Source organism: Dama dama, chromosome 1 (assembly GCF_033118175.1).
Source record: "Dama dama isolate Ldn47 chromosome 1, ASM3311817v1, whole genome shotgun sequence".
NCBI lineage: Eukaryota > Metazoa > Chordata > Mammalia > Artiodactyla > Cervidae > Dama > Dama dama.
This window is the reverse complement of record NC_083681.1, coordinates 62,280,802-62,302,503: the sequence shown is the minus strand read 5'-3', so window position 1 is coordinate 62,302,503 and position 21,702 is coordinate 62,280,802. Positions and strand designations below refer to the sequence as shown.

General features: G+C 40.0%; 1 protein-coding gene across 2 annotated transcripts in view; it reads right to left on the bottom strand.

The window, feature by feature from the left end:
* QSER1 (glutamine and serine rich 1) overlaps positions 1–21,702 on the bottom strand; it is a 79,761-nt gene that overhangs the window by 57,203 nt on the left and 856 nt on the right. The window contains exon 1 of one of the 2 annotated variants that reach the window (XM_061151405.1): positions 20,620–20,712. The exons of the other annotated variant lie outside the window; for it this stretch is intronic. The gene's annotated coding sequence lies outside the window, so the exon portion shown is untranslated. Of the gene's footprint in view, positions 1–20,619; positions 20,713–21,702 lie in introns of those variants that run through there. 2 annotated transcript variants of the gene reach the window in all.

Here is a 21,702-nt window from a genome sequence, read left to right as displayed (position 1 = left end):
TACTAGCTTGCCTATTAGCCACTAAAATGAAAACTACCTAAGGACAGGGCCTTTACTTCCTTCACTGCTATAACCCCAGAACCCAAAATAGTATCTGGCACATCATAGATAACTCATAAATAATTATAATCCATGTTCAGTTTCCGGAGAAGGCAATGGCACCCCACTCCAGTACTCTTGCCTGGAAAATCCATGGACAGAGGAGCCTGGTGGGCTGCGGTCCACGGGGTTGCTGGGAGTCGGACATGACTGAGCGACTTCACTTTCACTTTTCACTTTCACACACTGGAGAAGGAAATGGCAACCCACTTCAGTGTTCTTGCCTGGAGAATCCCAGGGACGGGGAAGCCTGGTGGGCTGCTGTCTATGGGGTCGCACAGAGTCGGACACGACTGAAGTGACTTAGCAGCAGCAGCAGCATGTTAAATTTCAGAAGAGGAATCACCTTTAAGTTACAGCTCAATTACCTCTCAAGCAAATATGTACCGAGTACCTGACCTGATTGCCCGGCATCCTGATAAAGCTTGGAAAATAAAAAATGAAGGATTAAGCCAGTAGATCAACCCTTTCTTAAAAAAAAAAAAACAATACTTTTGAGACTTCTATTAATTCTAGGCATTGTATAAGAGTTTTCAATATAAAGCAGAGATCTAACCAGGCCACTATTCAATGGATGTAATTACTGAAGCCCAAATTAAGAACATTCTCCTTGGGTAGCATTCTCTTATGTCCATAATACTTAAGTAAAACACATTCCAAGTTTTAAAATCAATTAGCAAAAGTTCCATGAAATATGTTAAATCCCAAGTAAACAAGCCAGCACTTGCACACAAGTAATAAATTACTTAAGACTGAATGAGTGATTTTGCCTTAAGTAGTCACATTCTTTTCTTCTCTGTGTTAAAGAACCTGGTAACTGAAAATATATATATTCTAATATAATAAAAACAGAATTTTTTTAAAACTTGGAAAAAATTGTTTTGCTCTTAGGTATTAACCTTTCACAGTTGAGAAACATAAGAACCCTGCTTTGGAAGTTAGGGGGCCCAGATTCCAGTCCTGATTCTGTAAATAACATACGTCAAGACTTTCAGCAAAGCATATGGAATCCTAGTTTTCCTATTTATGAAGCCTAATGTTCTGTGTATTCCTTTTTTTTTTGTTTTCTGGCATATGGGATCTTAGTGCCCCAACCAGGGATCAAACCCACACTCCCTACAGTGGCAGCATGGAGTCCTAACCACTGCACCACCAGGGAAGACCCTTTTCTGTGTATTTCTAATATTCTGAGTTAAACTAAATATTTTTATTTCATCTATCACACAGTATTTTTAAATTTTTACTTATTTATTTTTGGCTGTTCTGAGTCTTTATTGTGCACAGGCTTTCTCTAGCTGCGGGAAGCAGGGTGCATGGGCTTCTCATCATGACGGCTTCTCTTGTTGTGGAGCACGGGCTTAGGTGCTTCATGACATGTGGGATCTTCCCGGACTAGGGATCAAACTCGTGTCCCCTGCATTGCAAGGTGGAGTCTTCACCACTGGACCACCAGTAAAGCCCCACACAGTATTCTTTAGTATAAGACCTAGCTTCAAAACAGTAGAGTGCTAACACCTAGTTCACTGAGTTAGCTATGCATGGAGAACTCCAACATGTCTGGCCCACTCATACCTATATGTCAGATAAAATAAATTTTTTTTTAATTTTAGCTAATTGTAGCCTGAGAATTAAAAAACAAAACAAAACCTGAAGCATAAGAATCAGTCTTTATTAAGGAGTTATTTATTGTGAATTTGAAAAAATAATGAACCATGACACAGCTTTGTAACAGCTGTAAAACACACACACAAGCTTTGCAAATGAGCCACAGGATTCCAATCCACCTCTGTAGGTCTGTACTTTACAAATTCCTGAGGCTAACCACATGGTCTCTGTTTCTTTAACTGTAAACAACGGTGAATAACATGCACATTCATTACTCTCCAGGTTGTGAGAGTAAATGATAAAGCATACATATATGCATATACATGTGCTTCCCAGGTGGCGCTAGTGGCAAAGAATCCACCTGCCAATGCAGGAGACACAGAAGACAGGAGTTCGATCCCTGGGACAGGAAGATCCTCTGGAGTAGGAAATGGCAACCCACTTCAGTATTACTGCCTGGAGAATCCCAAGGACAGAGCAGCCTGGCAGGTTACAGCCCATGGAATCGCAGAGAATCAGACATGACTGAGCACGTACAGCACACACATACATATATATATATATATCATTTACCACAGTACTTTGTTTGGCACATAATGTTCAATCGATGCTATTATTACTGCACTTAAAAGATGAGATGTGCATTTAAACAACTGACATTTAATGACTGCCAAGCAATATACTAGGCACTAGAAGACACAGAAACAAAAAGGCATAAGTAAACAAATGAACAAACATTATATAATATAGGGCTTACCTCTAGGAAATGACAGGTGAGTACTGAAAGAAAGAGGAGAAATTATTCAAGGAAAGAAGAGTATTTCAGGAAGAAAACAACACCAAATATAAAGACCTGGAAATGTAACTGAGATGATACATTAGACCTTTAAGTAATTCTGCACGGTTGTACTAGGGACGGGGATTATGAGTCACACAGGAGCCATATTATAGAAAATCACATGTCAACATAAGAATCCCACATTTTGCTTCAAGGGAAGGAAGAACATCTGAAGAATTTTAATCAGTGCTAAATGATTACACTTGTATTTTAAAAGAATGGTTTTTAACCAGGGGCGCTCATCAGCATCATCTGGTGGGTTTTTTCACATTATACACTCAACTCTGCCATATACCAGGAGGAGGGAATCACTCTTAGGACAATCTGAGAAGCACTGTGAAGAACACAGGAAGCCTAAAAGTAGGAAAGTCAAGATCCTACTGCAGAAATCTAGGTAAAAAATGGTAAAGACAGAAACAACAGTGGCAGTAGTTAAGACATCTGAGAACTCTTGAAAAATAGAACTGACAAGACTTGGCCAACAACCATTTGTGGGAGAAGATGAAGGAACCATGAATGATGGGGAACCACTCTTAAGGCTGAACAAATCTGAAGGAGTCTGACGGAGGATGCATTAAATTTGAGGTAAGGTGTTCCCTGATAGCTCAGCTGGTAAAGAATGTGCCTGCAATGCAGGAGATCCCAGTTTGATTCCTGGGCTGGGAAGATCCCCTGGAGAAGGGATAGGCTACCCACTACCGTATTCTTGGGCTTTCCTGGTAGCTCAGACGGTAAAGAATCCACCTGCAATGGGGGAGACCTGGGTTTGATCCCTGGGGCGGAAAGATCCCCTGAAGGAGGGCACGGCAATCCACTGCAGTATTCTTGCCTGGAGAACTCCCATGGACAGAGAGGCCTGGCGGGCTGCAGTCCCTGAGGTCACAGAGCCGGACACGACTGAGCAACTAAGCACAGGCAGAAGGTGTTCGCAAGAGTGGGCGTGGGAAATACTCAAGACAGGGCCAGTGAACATCCCCACTCGGAACTCAGCAAAGGAAACTGAGCTGACAAGTCACAACTGGAGGTTATTACCAGCTGGGCATTTCTGAAGTCACAAAAGTGGATGAAATTGCCCAGAAAATATCCTCCCTGAGAAATGAGCCGAGGACTGAAGTGAATGGACACTTACTTTTGGAGGACAAAGCAACCAGAAGTCTCCATGGAAAGGGAATAGGCAGTAAGCCAGCCTTGGAACAAACCACAGGAAAAGAGGAAAAGAGTTGGGTGTGACCTGAGGTGAGCAGCTGAAAGAAGACCAACAAGCTTCGAGTGTGCTGAGGGAAGGGGAGAGCGCCAGCAGACCCAGTCACTGGAGAGACAGTAGGCAAGGGGCAAACATGAGAAACCTGTGGGCTACAATAAAATTTGGGGTTCTATTGCATTTCAAGTGCAATGGAAAACAACTGAAGGATTTTTAAGCAAGGGGGTGACAAATAACACTTAAAAGGTGACTCTAGCTGCTATGTGCTACAAAACTTCCCTCAGTTCCCAAACTAAAACTGAAAACAAAGGAAATCTTAAACTCAAATAGACCTCTTATTGTCATAACAGCCCTCTCATACAAGCATTACTATATATAAGGACCCCAAGTTTCACTAAAAACTGCTTTAAAAACAAGTGTTAAGGGATGTAAAACTTAATGAAGTTGGCTACTAACCGAAGAATAATTCCACTGTGAAGCCCTTTAGTTTAAAAAAAGTGAAAATAATAAGATGGTTGATCATAAAAGATATCTCCTTTCCTTTGAACCTGACTTTGCAGAATATCATGTGAGAACAGACAGCTCTGTGTTAAAAATAGTAAACTTTTCAGGAGAGTAATGGCTATAATTGGAAAAAAAAAAAACAAAACAGTATCATCACAAATGTTGACAAGGATATGGAGAAACTAGAAGCCTCATACACTGCTGGTTGGAATGTAAAATGGCACATCCACTTTGGAAAAGGCTGGTAGAGCTCCTCAAAATGTGAAACACCATTATCACATGACCCAACAATTCTACTCCTAGGTAGAATTTTCCTGCCCAAGGAAAATTAAACATGTTTTCATTTAAATACTTCTACACAAATGTTCACAGCAGCAGTATTCACAAGGGCAAAAAAGTGACAACAACCCAAATGTCCATCAACTAGGAATAAGCAAAAGTATGCTAAATCGCTTCAGTCATGTCTGCAACTTTGCAACCCTGTGGACTGTAGCCTGCCATGCTCCTCTGTCCATGGGATTTTCCAGGCAAGAATACTGGAGTGGGTTGCCATTTCCCTCTCTCCAGAGGAACTTGCCGCCCCAGGGATCGAACCTGCGTCTCTTATGTCTCCTGCACTGGCAGGAAGGCTCTGTGCCACTAGAACTACCTGGGAAGCCAGCTATATCTAAGCAATGGAATATTACTCCATTGTAAGCATTTCTAAGTCCTGATACATGCTATAACAGGGATGGCTCTCAAAAACATTATGCTTAGACAAAGAAGCCACACAGAAAAGAACACTCATTTTATGATCCCATTTATACTAAATGTCCAGGAAAAACAAACCTACAGACAGTAAATGAATTAATGGTTGCCTAGGACTCGGGCTGAGAATGGGGAATGAAGTTTCTTTCCAGGGTAATGAAAATGTTCAAACATTAGACTGTGGTGACACTGGTGATATAAATATACTAAAAATTATTGAACTGTATACTTAATATGGGAGAATTTTATGGTATGTAAATTAAATCTTAATAAAGCTGTTAATTTTTTTTTAGTAAGTGTTGGAGGAGTCAAATGGCCTGCAATCACTATCTCTAATGGGAGCTCATCATCTTACAGCTTCTTTGGGCCTTAATTTTTTTTTCCAGACTATCTCATTACATACATAATTTCTATATACTGCATCATCTTGGCTCTTCAGAGCCATTACAGGTAGGTTCTGCAGGAGATTAGAAAGCAGGAGAGAGACGCCTACGTGTTACCTGTCCATCCCCCCCCGTATCACAACCATGGTTCCAGCCATGCTGCATCTTTTCACAACTACAGTTCCGTCTGGGCTCCAGTATCTGGTGTCCCTTCACAGGCCTAGAAGTGGCTTCATACTGCCGTTACTCACTCCGTGTCTCAATATCCCTTTCTGGTTCCCTTAATTCTCTTCCCAACCAAACTATTGAACCCTTCACCACTGAAGTGGTCTCAAATGAATCATCTAAGAGAAATGATTTTTCATGCAGGGCCCCGACTGATAATGGGTATAGCGGAGGTACAACTGGTCCTTTGTACCAGTTATTGTTAAATCAAGTGTGATTTCTTGAATTAAGTAAATCTGTTTTAATTTTATATACATCGTTAATGATCTTTACCAAAAAATCCAACTGCAGGTTGTATAAATGATACATTTGTTAAATAGAAGGTGTTTCTGTTTTTCACTAAGAAAGTGAAATAAGCAGTATGGTATTTCCTGCCTAGTGAAGCAGTAGAACATATTCAAAGACCAATCTACCAGTTCCAAATATTATCCACAACAACAGAGAGAGACAGACTTTGGCATTTGTAACAGATGCCCAAGAGAGACGATGCCAAAGTCAAGGCTACTCAGGGCTTCCGCTTTTTGTTCAGTCGGGAAAAAAATCAAATGTGACAGTGATGTGGCATGTGGTTGACTATCTTTCTGTGATGACAAGAATCACCAAGACCTGAATTGGACACAATTCCAAAATTCCATCCCATCTTCCTTTTTTATTTCTGTCATCACCTGCATTACTGACTTTTTCTTTGAACAAAGAAAACATTTCAGGTCCAATTTTTTTCAATCCCCAATATTTTTCTGTAACGTTTTTCTTTTAGAAGAAATAACATCTGTCAAAGCAGATTATTTTGTGATTTGAACTGCTGTAGTGTATTAACAATTGTAATGTCCAGACATTAACATTCATTTAAGAGGCAGACAAAAACAACATGTGGGTCCTGAATGATTCTCTCTCATTCAGGCTAGGAAGGGATTATTGAAAGTGAACACACAGGGCTGGTTACTTATTCTATACAATAGAATCCATGTCTCCATGGTTCAAACATGTAAGTACTATGAAGTATTTTTAATTTCTTTATTGTATCCTATTGTTTGTGGCCTAGTCTTTCCCTTACCAAGTTAAATTTCTTCCTTGTTTGAGAAACTAGTAGAGCTGAATTCTTAGTCATCATAATTTTGTTCACTAACATAGTAACATGGTCTAGGATTTAAGATATACACTTAATTCTAGAGTGTATACATACTTTCTACAGATACACACGATAATTCACACTGGTGAACAGCTTTGTAGACAAACATTTGTACATCTCTGGTTTAGTACAAGAACCTGATAAACAACAGTTTTGAGGACGGAAAAAGATTTTCAGGAGAATCAAAATCCAAACTTTTACCTTTCATTTTTATACGATATTATTTCTTCTTTTGCTATAAATTTTTAAACTTTTATTGCAGTATAGTTGGTTTACAGTGTTGTGTTAGTTTCAGACATGCCCTATAAATTTCACTAAAAAGTAATCAGAAATTTTCCAGATGCTCAACAGGTTTCCTTAAGGAAATTTCCAGAAATCTGTAAGCCTGTTAACCAAAAACTTTTAATAAAACCACTAGTATTTTATACAACTGCAATTGTACAATATTATTTATACTATTTTAAGATTGATTTCAGACACCAAAGTAGAATATTTATATATTGTCTTAAAATATCCTACATGTTATGGCTAGGTTAAAAATTTTCAAGCCTTTATCTTTCAGAAACACACTTATAGTTGAAAGAGACACATACATGGCATCAAATTCACTTTGAAATAAAACAAAGTAAATACAAAGTAGGGAGACAAAGTTGGTAGGGACATATATGAAAGGAGAGTGATCATGTGCTAAAACTGTAGAAGCTGGCTAATGGATACACAGAGATTCATTATAGCTTTTAAATGTGTTTGGTTCACTCAAAATGGATTAAAGATCTAAATGTAAGACCAGAAACTATAAAACTCCTAGAGGAGAACATAGGCAAAACACTCTCCGACATAAATCACAGCAAGATCCTCTATGACCCACCTCCCAGAATATTGGAAATAAAAGCAAAAATAAACAAATGGGACCTAATGAAACTTAAAAGCTTTTGCACTACAAAGGAAACTATAAGCAAGGTGAAAAGACAGCCCTCAGATTGGGAGAAAATAATAGCAAACGAAGCAACAGACAAAGGATTAATCTCAAAAATATACAAGCAACTCCTGAAGCTCAATTCCAGAAAAATAAATGACCCAATCAAAAAATGGACCAAAGAACTAAACAGACATTTCTCCAAAGAAGACATACAGATGGCTAACAATCACATGAAAAGATGCTCCACATCACTCATTATCAGAGAAATGCAAATCAAAACCACAATGAGGTACCATTACACGCCAGTCAGGATGGCTGCTATCCAAAAGTCTACAAGCAATAAATGCTGGAGAGGGTGTGGAGAAAAGAGAACCCTCTTACACTGTTGGTGGGAATGCAAACTAGTACAGCCGCTATGGAAAACAGTGTGGAGATTTCTTTAAAAACTGGAAATAGAACTGCCATATGACCCAGCAATCCCACTTCTGGGCATACACACTGAGGAAACCAGATCTGAAAGAGACATGTGCATCCCAATGTTCATCGCAGCTCTGTTTAAAATAGCCAGGACATGGAAGCAACCTAGATGCCCACCAGCAGACGAATGGATAAGGAAGCTGTGGTACATATACACCATGGAATATTACTCAGCCATTAAAAAGAATTCATTTGAATCAGTTCTAATGAGATGGATGAAACTCGAGCCTTGAGGCGATTCTGATCTGAAAAAAAAAAAGAAGAAGAAAAAAAAAAAGAAACTCGAGCCCATTATACAGAGTGAAGTAAGCCAGAAAGATAAGGACCATCACAGTATACTAACACATATATATGGAATTTAGAAAGATGGTAATGATAACCCTATATGCAAAACAGAAAAAGAGACACAGATGTACAGAACAGACTTTTGGACTCTGTGGGAGAAGGTGAGGGTGGGATGTTTCGAGAGAACAGCATCGAAACATGTATGTTATCTATGGTAAAACAGATCACCAGCCCAGGTGGGATGCATGAGACAAGTGCTCGGGCCTGGTGCACTGGGAAGACCCAGAGGGATCAGGTAGAGAGGGAGTTGGGAGGGGGGATCAGGATGGGGAATACATGTAAATCCATGGCTGATTCATGCCAATGTATGGCAAAAATCACTACAATATTGTAATTAGCCTCCAACTAATAAAAATAACTGAAAAAAAAAAAAAGAAAATTAAATGTGTTTGGTTTAAAATTTTCCATAACAAAAATGCTGCTGTTGTTTGTAGTAGAGAAAAATTAACTTCTACTAATTCATGTTACAGATTCCTGGTCCAAAACAAAGGTGACTACAGAAGAAATTATAATGAACATTGGAGAAAAGGTATACATTTTAAAATAATAGTTTAAAAAGAGTTCGTAAAATGTTATTCCAGTGTCATAATTTACAAGCTAAAGTAACTTAAAATTTCTTAATAAACATGTCCATTAAACCTGAATAAGAAACTCATTCCAAAGCATACTTTATAAGGATGCTCAATATTCATAATACGGTGCACATGTCTGCTGCTGTTGTTTAGTCACTAAGTCACGTCAGACTCTTGCGAACCCATGGGCTGTAGCCCACCAGGCTCCTCTGTCCATGGAATTTCCTAGGCAAGAATACTGGAGTGGGTTGCCATTTCCTTCTCCAGGGGATCTTCCCAACACAGGGATCGAACCCAGGTACTGAACCCATGTCTCCTGTTTGGCAGGCAGATTCTTTACTACTGAGCCACTAGGGAAACCCAAGGTGCACAATGAAAGTGAAACACGCTCAGTCATGTCCAACTCTTTGCAACCCGATGGACTATGCAGTCCATGAAATTCTCCAGGCCAGATTACTGGAGTGGGTAGCCTTTCCCTTCTCCAGGGGATCTTCCCAACCCAGGTCTCCCGTATACAGGCGGATTCTTCACCAGCTGAGTCACAAAGAAAGCCCAAGAATACTGGAGTGGGTTGCCCATCCCTTCTCCAGCGGATCTTCCCAATCCAGGAATCGAACCTGGATCTCCTTCCTGCATTGTAGGCAGATTCTTTACCAACTGAGCTATCAGGGAAGCCCTGAGTGCACAAAAGGTGTACACACAATAGGTATATGCTAATTGGCCGGTATACTAGATCAGCTTTAAAAAAAATACATATAACTTTACTTATTTTTTTGGCTGTGCTGGGTCTTCGTTGCTGCATGGGCTTTTCTCTAGTTGTGGCAAGTGCGGGCTACTCTTCAGTGGTAACGAGTTGTTTTCTCGTTGCAGTGGCTTCTCTTGTTGCAGAGCACGGGCTCTAAGGGTGCGTGGGCTTCAGTGGTTGCAGTTCCCAGACTCTACAGAACAGGATCACTAGTTGTGGCACACAGGCTTAGTTGCTCAGCGGCGTGCGGGATCTTCCCAGACTAGGGATTGAACCCATCTCCTGCACTGGCAGGCAGATTCTTTACCGCTGAGCCATCAGAAAAGCCCTAGATTAGCTTTTAATAGCAAGTCTGAAACCATCCTCTTCTATGCTGTAAGTTAGGATCATTGGGTCCAAACTTGCTCTTGTTAAAAAGAAAAAAGTAATACAAAGATACGAACAGCAAAAGACCATCTCTTGTTTTTTTGTATCACCACTGTTCTAATTAAACCCTATCCTTTCAAATGGTTCACACTCTTACTTTGGCACTGTCCAAAAAACTAACTTCAATAACTTAACATCTGTTTAAAAGGGGACAGTACCGGCTGTTCTATCAGATCAATATTCAGTTTGCAGTTTGCTCAATATAAGAAATATTTTAAAATGTTAAGCCATCTAATTTAGGCAGATCCAAGCCAAAGTATTTTAGCCTATCCACATTTTTGTGTTTATCATGCTTCACTAGGTCAGACAAATCTTGTTCCAAATTATTTAAATAGGATCAGTGATCACACAGTAATGAGAATGATGGCATTTAAGTCATACGAAAATTTCATTATTTTATATTTAGTTATACCCTATAGGCCTACAAACATAGGATAAGTTACATGGTCAGGATCCCTAAAGAAACTTAAATTTACAGAGGCCAAATTTAAACTCTGAGATATCAGATAATAACCCAAAGCAGAATGTATTCCAGCATTAACTATATTCTTTATTTAGATCAATATCTACTGAAGACATTATGTGACAGCTATTTTGGGAAAGAGAGAAAGGGGGGAGGACTAAACAGCTCAACTTGGATTGTCAAGAAACATCCAAGGGTTAATGGACAGGAGTCAACAATAAACAAGAATATAGAAATATTTACCATCAAGGACTGACAAGGGCTACAAAGAAACTTAAAGCAGGGTACTGAGCAACACAGTGATAAAGCGGAGGACAGATGGGGACAGGGGCACTAAAGAGGGGCCCAACAAAGCAACATTTTGAACGGAAAGTGAGGGAGAAAGCCCTATAGACAGATTATCAGAGAGAAGAGTGGTCCTAGTCCAGGAAACAGCCCAAAGACCCCAAGATAAGAGCATTCTTGTTGCTGTTGAAGGAACAATGCGAAAATGGTATGCTTTTTTCAGAGATAAGAGAGACAGAGGTCAAGGGAGAATCTGTGGTCATGATTCTAGAAAAAAAAAAATGAAAGAAAAATGAATGCATATGCTAAAACTAGGTCCATGCTCTCCCATTTACCTCTTCAGGTTATATGGTACCTCTATACATTATTGAACACAAGCTTACTACTGAACAAAAAGGAAAAAAATAAGAAAAAACCTGACTGCAGAAAGGCCTAGGAAGGAAAAAGCCTAGCTAGACTGGCCCAAGGGAAATTCAGAAACTGTGTAACATCCTGGTAATAAGTCATCTAGCATGTTCCTAAAATTTAGAACAGCAGCAGCAGCAACAAAGCATAAACATTTCACAAAGAAGGAAGACATTTTGTATGTAAGTTTAGCAAAAGAGTAGGCAATACGTTTTTAAACAAAGCTTGTAAGTCTCATTTGCGTCACTGGGGTGGGGGGGAACCTCTTATTGAAGGACTGTTTCTCAATGTAAAATACTTTTTTTCAAAAGACTACCAAACATCACTATTTCAATTAGACTGCGATTTAAATCTACACTGCCTTTCTCATTCACCTTCCATTCTTCATAACCCTGTGTTTTCTCCTATCACTTACCAAAATACCAGAAAATTTACAAAGTTGTTTATTATTTATCATCTGTCTCACTCCACATACCAAGTTTAAAAGTCATCAGGGCAGGGATCTAGGTTTTGTTCACTAATATACTCCAAATGCCATGACAGGCGCTCAGTAAACATCTCTAAAATTCCCATATTTTATGTTCAGTTCAGCTCAATTTAGTCACTCAGTCGTGTCTGACTCTTTGCAACCCCACGGACTGCAGCACGACAGGCTTCCCTGTCAATCACCAACTCTCGGAGCTTGCTCAAACTCATGTCCATCGAGTTGGTGATGCCATCCAACCATCTCATTCACTGTCATCCATCCCCTTCTCCTCCTGCCTTCAATCTTTCCCAGCACCAGGGTCTTTTCAAATCAGTCAGTTCTTCCCATCGGGTGGCCAAAGTATTGAAGTTTCAGCTTCAGCATCAGTCCTTCCAATGAATATTCAGGACTGATTTCCTTTAGGATGGACTGGTTGGATCTCCTTGCAGTCCAAAGGACTCTCAAGAGTCTTCTCCAACACCACAGTTCAAAAGCATCAACCCTTTGGTGCTCAGCTTTCTTTATAGTCCAACTCTCACATCCACACCTGACTAATGGAAAAACCATAGCTTTGACAAGACAGACCTTTGTCAGCAAATTTATGTCTCTACTTTTTAATAGGCTGTCTAGGTTGGTCATAGCTTTTCTTCCATGGAGCAAGCATCTTTTAATTTCATGGCTGCAACCACCATCTGCAGTCATTTTGGAACCCCCAAAAATAAAGTCTCTCACTTTCCATTGCTTCCCCATCTATTTGCCATGAAGTGATGGGACCGGATGCCATGATCTTAGTTTTTTGAATGTTGGATTTTAACCCAACTTTTTCACTCTCGTCTTTCACTTTCATCAAGAGGCTCTTTAGTTCTTCGCTTTCTGCCATAAAGGTGGTATCATCTGCATATCTGAGGTTACTGATATTTCTCCCAGCAATCTTGATTCCAGCTTGTGCTTCATCCAGTACAACATATATCATGGTGTACTCTGCATGTAAGTTAAATAAGCAGGGTGACAATATATAGCCTTGACGTACTCCTTTCCCAATTTTGAACCAGTCCGTTGTTACATGTCCGAACTAAACACAATCACAGAAAACTAACCAAACTGATCACATAGATCCCAGCCATGTCTAACTCAATGACACTATAAGCCATGCTGTGTAGGGCCACCGAAGATGGACGGATCATGGTAGAGAGTTCGCACATCATGTGGTCCACTGGAGAAGGGAATGGCAAACCACTCAGCATTCTTCCCTTGAGAACCCCACAAACAGTATGAAAAGACAAATTGGGTGGGGCCACTGAGATTTGGTGGTAAGGGAACACCTTCATGAAGAGATGATTTTTAAGCAGAGATAAGAATGGCAAGAGGAGGGTGATAAGGTGATAAACATCATTAGCATCACCTAAGAACTAGTTAGAAATGCAAATTATTGGGCTCACCTCAGATTTACTGATTCGAAAACTCTGGGGTTAGATCCAGAGTATTTCAACAAGCCCGCTGGGTGATTCTGAAGGACTCTTAAATTTGACAACCACTGATCTAGGGTTAGACTGAGTCAGTAAAGGGAATTACCAGACTTGTTTTGGACTTAGGACATTTACATGTGCTCTTTCCTCACATCTTAGTGAAATGATACTTCTTCAAGCATTCTGTTCTTGACTGTCAAATTAATCTTATTAAAACTCTTTTTTGGGGCTGATATCATCATCATCATCATGCCTATTAAAAATCTGAATTTCAAAGCTCCCTACTGAGCAGTAGAGACTAAAACTCCATTGTCTGTTATCAAAAGCCCTCGAAAACCTAGTCCTAATACACTGTGGAAGAGCATTACTCTGGTGACCTCTCTAATGAGGTCTTCTCTGTACTGCACCCAGGACTGCTCTGACCAGTAACGCCGTGCCAGTTCAAGGACCTCCCCTTAACTAATCCAGTAGACCCCACTCCCTCCCACCTTGGAACACCTGCGCTCAGAAGTGCCTTCTTTCTGCTAATACCTTATGCCATTTACTCAATGTTAACAAAAATTCAGATCAGTCTGTTCGCAATACACCTGAAAAATGCTTCCTTAATCCTCTTGAACTCAATATAACTTTTCCCTCAAAGTCTCCCGAACATTTTTATACCTCTTAAAAAAAAAAAAACAAACAAGCATTCTGCCTAGGACTATAGTCATTTCTTTCATTCACTCAATGTTTTATGTGCACTGACAATGTGTCAGATATTGTTCTAAGTGCTGACAATAATGCTCATATGCTATACACTCTTCTATATGCCAGACACCATTCTAAACGTTTTTCTGTGTTCTCATTCAATCTTCAAAAAAACTTCCTCTTTTCACACAGGGAACTTCAGGAACAGAACAATTAACAGATTTCTTTAAGATCATACTGCAAGTGGTGGAGTCAAAATACAACCCCCTGCCCCAAATTCTGACTTAAGAGCTTATCCTACCAACCATTTTTCTAAACTGTCTTACACAGATGTGAACAAGACAGCTCCCTGTTCTCATGGAACATGCATTCTACTAGTGGTGCTTAGTGGTAAGGGGAAGGGCAGTGGTAAATGATACATATATGCTTAGTTGCTCAGTCGTGTCCGACTCTTTGTGACCACATGGACTGTAGCCTGCCAGGCTCCTCTGTACATGGGGATTTTCCAGGCAAGAATGCTAGAGTGGGCTGCCAAGCCCTCCTCCAGGGGATCGTCCCAATCCCAGAATCAAAACAGGGTCTCCTGCATTGCAGGCGGATTCTTTGCCAGCTGTGCTACCAGGGAAGCCAAGTGATACATATAAATCTACAAAATTACTTCAGAGTGATAACGCAATGAAGAAAATAAAACTCTGTGATATAATACAGTGATGAGAAGTTACTCTACATAGGGCAGTCAGAGAAGACTTTTCTGAGGTGGTAACATCTGGGTGAAGACCTACATGTTCAGAAGTAGCAGTAAAGACCTGTAAAGAAACTCCAGATAAAAAGAACAACCAGTGTGAAATCCCTAAGACACAGATAATCTCAGCACATTTCAGGAATAGAAATAAGGCCCATGTGGCTGAAGGATGGTGGATGGAGTGGAATGATTAGGTTGGAGAATTAGCCGAGGCTCAGATCACTTACGACCTCAGAGGCCATGATAAGGACCGTATTTTCCTGAGTAACAAGAGGAGGTTGTAAGCAGGGTAATGACATTACCTGATTTATATGTTGAAATGTTAACTCTGCCTGTTAATAAACTCTATTATAGAAAGGCTAAAGTAGAAACAAGGAGACAGCTCAACTGTCCATGTGGGAACATATATATATGGAGATCAAACCAACAGGATTTACTGAGGGAGTGGAAAGAAATGAATCATAGATGGCTCCAAACTCTTAGGCATGAGCTACAAAGTAAATGGTAGCATTATTTACAGAGGTGGGGAAGATTAAAGGAGAATGTGGTTGGGAGGCTAGGACGATAATCATGTTTTAGATATATTATGTTTGAAATAGTTATTCAATACCCAAATGGTGACAGGGAGATAGCTAGATATGAATCTAGAGATAGAGATTTGAAAATAATTTGATATATATGGCAACTTCACCAAGGGTGAGTAGGAAGAGAAGAAGGATGGAACGCCAAACTTCTTAGGCATTTCAGCATTTCAAAGCCAAGTAGACAGAGAGGCAGCAAGTATATGATCCTGTAACCTTTCTCAATTACAAGTTTGTGTTTTTTTTAAATGAAGTATAGTTGATGTATAATGTAAGTTACAGGTGTACAATACAGTGATTCACAGTTTTTAAAGGTTACACTCCATTTATTGGATCGCAAGTTCTTTGAGAGGCAGGACAGTGTCTCCTTCGTTTTTGCAGTACCCTGTAGAACTTAGCTTAGTAACAGAAACTCAGAGATGCTCAGTATATTTTAATGAGTGAATAAATTTGCCATTACACTTCTCAAGCTTTCACTGCAGAAATATAATTGATAAAGGCAACAGTGCCTTGCATATAGTGGGCACACAAATATTTGTTTAATGAAAAGAAAACTCCTGTGTTTTGCAATACACACGTTAGTGCTCACACTGTTCCAGAGAGTATAAGGAAAGGAAGAAAGCAAGCAGCAGCCTACACCTCCACGCTTCCTACCAATGACAATCACAAATGTCCTAAACCCTTCATTTTGGTCCCGACTACAGAGTAGACAGGGAAGGTGGGTAATGGCACTAGAGACGGCAGCAAGGAACAAAGGGCTTCCAATTCCCATGCTCAGAGTTCTGGTTTTCATGCCATAAATACATATTAACATTAAACAACAATTATATACCAGGCTCAGATGGTAAAGTGCCTGTCTGCAATGCAGGAGACCTGGGTTCAATCTCTGGGTTGGGAAGATCCCCTGGAGAAGGAAATGGCAGCCCACTCCAGTACTCTTGCCTGGAAAATCCCATGGACGGAGGAGCCGGGTAGGCTACAGTCCATGGGGTCGCAAAGAGTCAGACACGACTCCACTTTAACTTTCACATGCCAGGCACTAGAGTACCATCTTCCCTGGCGGCTCAGTGGTAAAGAATCCGCCTGCAGTGCAGGAGAGGCAAGATACACAGGTTCCCTAGGTTGGGAAGGTCCTCTGGAGAAGGAAATGGCAACCCACTCCAGTATTTCTGCCTGGGAAATCCCACGGACAGAGGCCCCTGGTGGGCCACAGCCCATGAGGTCACAAAGAGTTGGACACGACTTAAGTGACGAAACAGCAAAAAAGTAGTACCAGGTATAGAGCAGTAGGCAAAACACAGTGTCCCTCAAAGAACTTCCACTCTAAAAAGGAAGGCATCTATTACATAAACAGTATACACGCGTGCTCAGTGGCTTCAGCTGTGTCCGACTCTGTGATCCTATGAACCGCAGCCCAACAGGCTCCTCTGTCCATGGGATTCTCCAGGCAAGAACACTGGAGTGGGTTGCCATTTCCTCCTCCAGGGGATCTTCCCAACCCACAGATCAAACCAGCGTCTTTTCTGTCTCATGCATTGCAGGTGGATTCTTTAGCACTGGGCCACCTGGGAAGCCCCACCTACACAGCATATAGGTATGTAATTACATTTCTGAGAATTTTGCTGAAACATAGTATGCATATACCATTGCACAAAACCACAGGGAGCAGAGGTTGAACGGCAGCAGGTTTCTAACATGAAATACCTTAAGAAGTCAGGTTGGAAGATAGAGAAAGGCTGAGAGATAGGTGGAAAGGACAGGGTGTAGGAGAGCTTTAAGGTAGAAAGGAATTTAGGATGACCCTAGGAATTTTAAATGGACCAGTAAATGCAGGACCATACACAACACATTTCAGATTTTTTTAAACTTGACCTTAAGGTGTAGGAGTAGCAATGGAAAGGTACTAAGCAAAGGAACAACATGATCAAACTGGTATATCTGTGTTTTTAAAAACCACTCTGGGACTTCCCTGGTGGTCCAGTGGTTAAGACTCCACACTCACAATGCAAGGGGTCAGGTTTGATACCTGGTTGATCCCGCATACTGCAAGAAAGATCCCAAGTGCCACAACTAAGACCCGGCACAGCCAAAAATTAAATTAAATTAAAATCACTCTGAATTCTATGAACAGAACAAACTGAAGTGAGGGAGGCAGAGGAATGGACTGGGAATCTGGGGTTGGTAGATGCAAACTATTACATTTAGAATGGATAAATAACAAGGTCCTACTGTATAGCACAGGGAACTATATCTCCTAGGATAAACCATAATGGAAAAGAATATTTAAAAAAGAATGGAATGTGTTTATGTGTAAACCTGAGTCACCCCCTGCTCCACAGAGATTGGCACAGCCTGTAAATCAACCGTGTGTTTGTGCTTAGTTGCTCAGTTGCATCTGACTTTTTTCAACCCCATGGAGTCCGCCAGGCTCCTCTGTCCATGGGGATTCTCCAGACAAGAGTACTGGAGTGGGTTGCCATGCCCTCCTCCAGGGGATCTTCCCAACCCAGGGATCGAACTCAGGTCTTCCACATTGCAGGCGGATTCTCTACCATCTGAGCCACCAGGGAACCCCAAATCAACTAAACTTCCATTTAAAAAAATAAAGGAATGAACTGAAGGAAGGAAAGGAAAGATTTAAGATTACTTAGTTATCCAAGAGAAAATTAATGGTGGCTTGGATCAGGCTGGAGCAGCAGAAACACAAAGTAGACAATTTCAAGATATTATTTAAGAGATGAAATAGAAGTCAGCAAGGTTTGGTGACAGAGCACACAGAACTCCCGGGTTCTGGCCTGAGCAACTCGATGGACAGAGGCGTGACTGAGAAAGGCTTCACTCGAGAAGCAGAAGTGGGGTGGATGGGGAAAGTATGAGCTCATCACTAATGATTCCTGCTACATAGCCAATAAAAGCTCGAAGAGGTAGATGGATACGCAATTAGGTGCTCAGAAGAGGTTTGAGCTTTAGATGTACACACGGGCATCTCTAGAGATGGTATTTTAAGTCATGGGCATGGATGTGATATCCGAGGACAAAGCACAGAATGGACAAGAAATCCTATCAACCCCAAACCCTGAGGAGACAACATGTAGAGATTAGAGGAGTGAAGAACAGGAAAAAGCAGCAGCCCAGAGAGGAAAGGAGGACAGTCAGAAAGTACAGTGCTATGGAAATGAAAGGAAGTATGTTTCAATTAGGAAAAAAAGACAGACAACAATGATAAAGAACATGAAATAAGGATATTAATGATGTTCAGGGTTCCAGGCCAGTTATAAACGATCATTAACCCATTAAATAGGCAGATTACAGTATCAGCCTATCTAAGCTGTCCAGTTCAGTAATGAAACATGCCCAAGTTTAAATCCCTGCTCCAGTACTTACTTGCTATGTGGCTGTAAGTTTATTAATGTCATTGTGTCTCAGTTTCCAATTCTTAAAAAAGAAAGTATAAACAATACCTACCTCAAAAGATTACTTTGAGGATTAAATAGTGTTTGCATTGATCACTTAAAACAGTAGCTAGCACAAATCAGTTGTCAGTAACTGACATTACTTAGAACATTACAAATTACTTACAACATTATTTCTATGGGAAATTATGAACAACAGAAGTTTGTTCCAAATAACCTTTCATTACTTTGCGATTGTCTCTATTCCTTACAAATTTTTATCTTTCAGGTCTTATCCCAAAAGCCTTGAGGAAAATGCTAGATTTAAAACTTACTCAAAATGTCCTTGGGCTTCCCCAGTGGCTCAGTGGTAAAGAATCTGCCTGCAATGAGGAGAACCTGGGTTCTATCCCTGGGTCCGGAAGATCCCCTGGAGGAGGGCATGGCAACCCACTCCAGTACTCTTGCCTGGAGAATCCCAAGGACAGAGGAGCCTGGCAGGCTATCATCCACAGGGTGGCAAAGAGTTGGACAGGATTGAAGGAAGTGAGCATGCACACAAAATGTCCTTAATATAGTAGCTGACCACTTTTGGAGAAGCTAATCATTGTTTTGTTTTTTGGACAATAAAAAGGACGACCTATCACACTCATTACATTCATACTAAAATCAGGATGAATTTATAATTTAGGAAATTCTAAAAACTGGTGGCAAAAAAGACTGCTTCAAGTCAAAAAGGCAAAACAAATACAATTTTATTTTAAAACAAAATATTTCCGTTTAGTCATCTTCTGGTGTATACTCAAATACCAATACAACATCTATCATAACCATGATGAAACGGCCTGTCTCTTCCTATTCTGTACAAAGACACACATGTCAGGGAGAGAAAAGGTGCAGGTCTGTAGCTTCCTGATTATCATCTTATATCCAAAAGCATGCAAAGGTATTTAGAGCCTCTAAAATAGCCCCACAAAGAATACTTCTAACCGCATGGTGAGAAATAAAGATATATGCTCATTTGCTCCCTAAAACTAAGAGCACAAATAAATGGAAATGTATATATGATCAGGTCTTAGCCCTGAAATTTCCATGGACCCAGCAAGAAATATTTTAGAAACATTCAGAAATCTCTATACACAATATTTAAAGTGAAATGCTAGAGTTTTCCCATTAGCTCTTTATTTTTCAATTGTTAAACCAATGGAAATATCTAGTATCTTGTGGAGCTGTTATACCAAGGAAGTGTTATTTCAGAACTCATGAAAAAATGTTTACCATGCTATTTCCTACCAGCTGATGAAAATGTTTCATTTCAGGACCAAGTAAAGACATAAAGTAGGACGTCAGATCCCATATCAGTAACAACTGAATGTCACTACCATCTGTTAAGCTTCTGAACAGGTTATTGGGAACAAGGTGACAGACAGGCTAACTCCTTATGGATAAGTATCCACATCACATCATCACAACCAGTATTCATTTGCACCTTCAAGAAAAACTGCCACAAGGGGGAACAAAAACATTCAACTGATACATGAATTATGAAACAGCTTTTCAAAATGTTATAAAAAATTATGAACAGTCTTCTGAAAACACACAAGACTTACAGGGCATATTTCAGATTCAGTATTTTTTATATAACTGAAGAAAGCACTCCCACAGTTTGAGGAATAAAATGAGGTACAATTAAGAAGTGTGTGTAGCCCTGTACAGATGGCCTGATCCTAACACAAGATGTTAACAAAGCAAGTTCATGGGGGAGGGGGAAGCCTGCATTTTCTATGCTATAATTTAGCTAACTCCACCCCCAAAATATATTTTAAGAGGGGAGGGGCTGAGCATTTAAGAATCAATCGTTTTCAATAAACAAAATAAATCCCTTTTAGATTATGTGTTCCAAATAAATCTACTTACTGTTTTCAAATGTGTTTGGGAAGTCATTCTTTGTTACTGTGATAAATAACATTTGGAAAATATGACAAGTAGATTTTAGTTTCTTGCCTCAGAAGTATTCTGCTAAAAGAAACAACAGACATAACTAGATAGCATTTGTTTCACGTACCTAATAAAACAATTGTCATTTAAAACATAAACTATGCTGTATAAACACCTATCATTGTTGTTCACTGAAGAGAAAGTAACTTTAAATTATGGTATATATGCAAAAGCTATTTGTAAAATGATAGTCAAATTACCACCAAAAAAAAAAAAAAATTAAATAAAAGGGAAAAGTGCCAAACATTTTTCATGAACTCCTTAAACTGTATGTAATTCAAAGTTATGACTATTTCTGAGAGGTCTCAGCATTTAATTATCTGGCTCCACATTGGCACATCACATTATTATTTTCTTAACCCCATCTCTTTTAAACAAAGGACCTTAAATTTTCTATGAAAGCATATTTTCCTTTTCTTGAACGAATTTTTTCTCATTCAACAATCATCCCAAGGTATTATCTAAGACAAAGACCAGCTACTCTTCGCACATACTTTGCAAATCGTGAACGTGCAACTTCTACAAAAGAAGAAAACCTAGAATACTGTAATATATATAAAGTAAAAAAAAAAAAAAAAGTTCACTTCTGTTGTGACAATAATAAAAAAAATCTGATGAGATCATAAAGCCACGAAGCTTCCTGTTGGTAGCTGAGGATGAAGTCATTAGCAACCCAGGATTCCCTGGTCCTTGTAATCAGAAGCTGCACCTACCAGATTTCTGCATTGTTCGGCTGAGGTGGCTTTAAAACACCCCGCTCCCAAATCGTCCAAACCAAACCACGCCTTCCAGTTATCATTCAAATGGACCGTTTCGCAGTGTAGCACCACTACACATTTCCCGCGAGCTTAAACATCTAGTAAGAGTCAACATTTTAGATTCCCTTGGTCATGCTGGAGCAAAGATGAACTCTTGAACCCCACGCTACATAATGAGCCGGGGCTTCGGAAGCGAGATGGAGAAGCATGCTTCGGTTCTTCAACCTTTACGGCCTTCACTGAC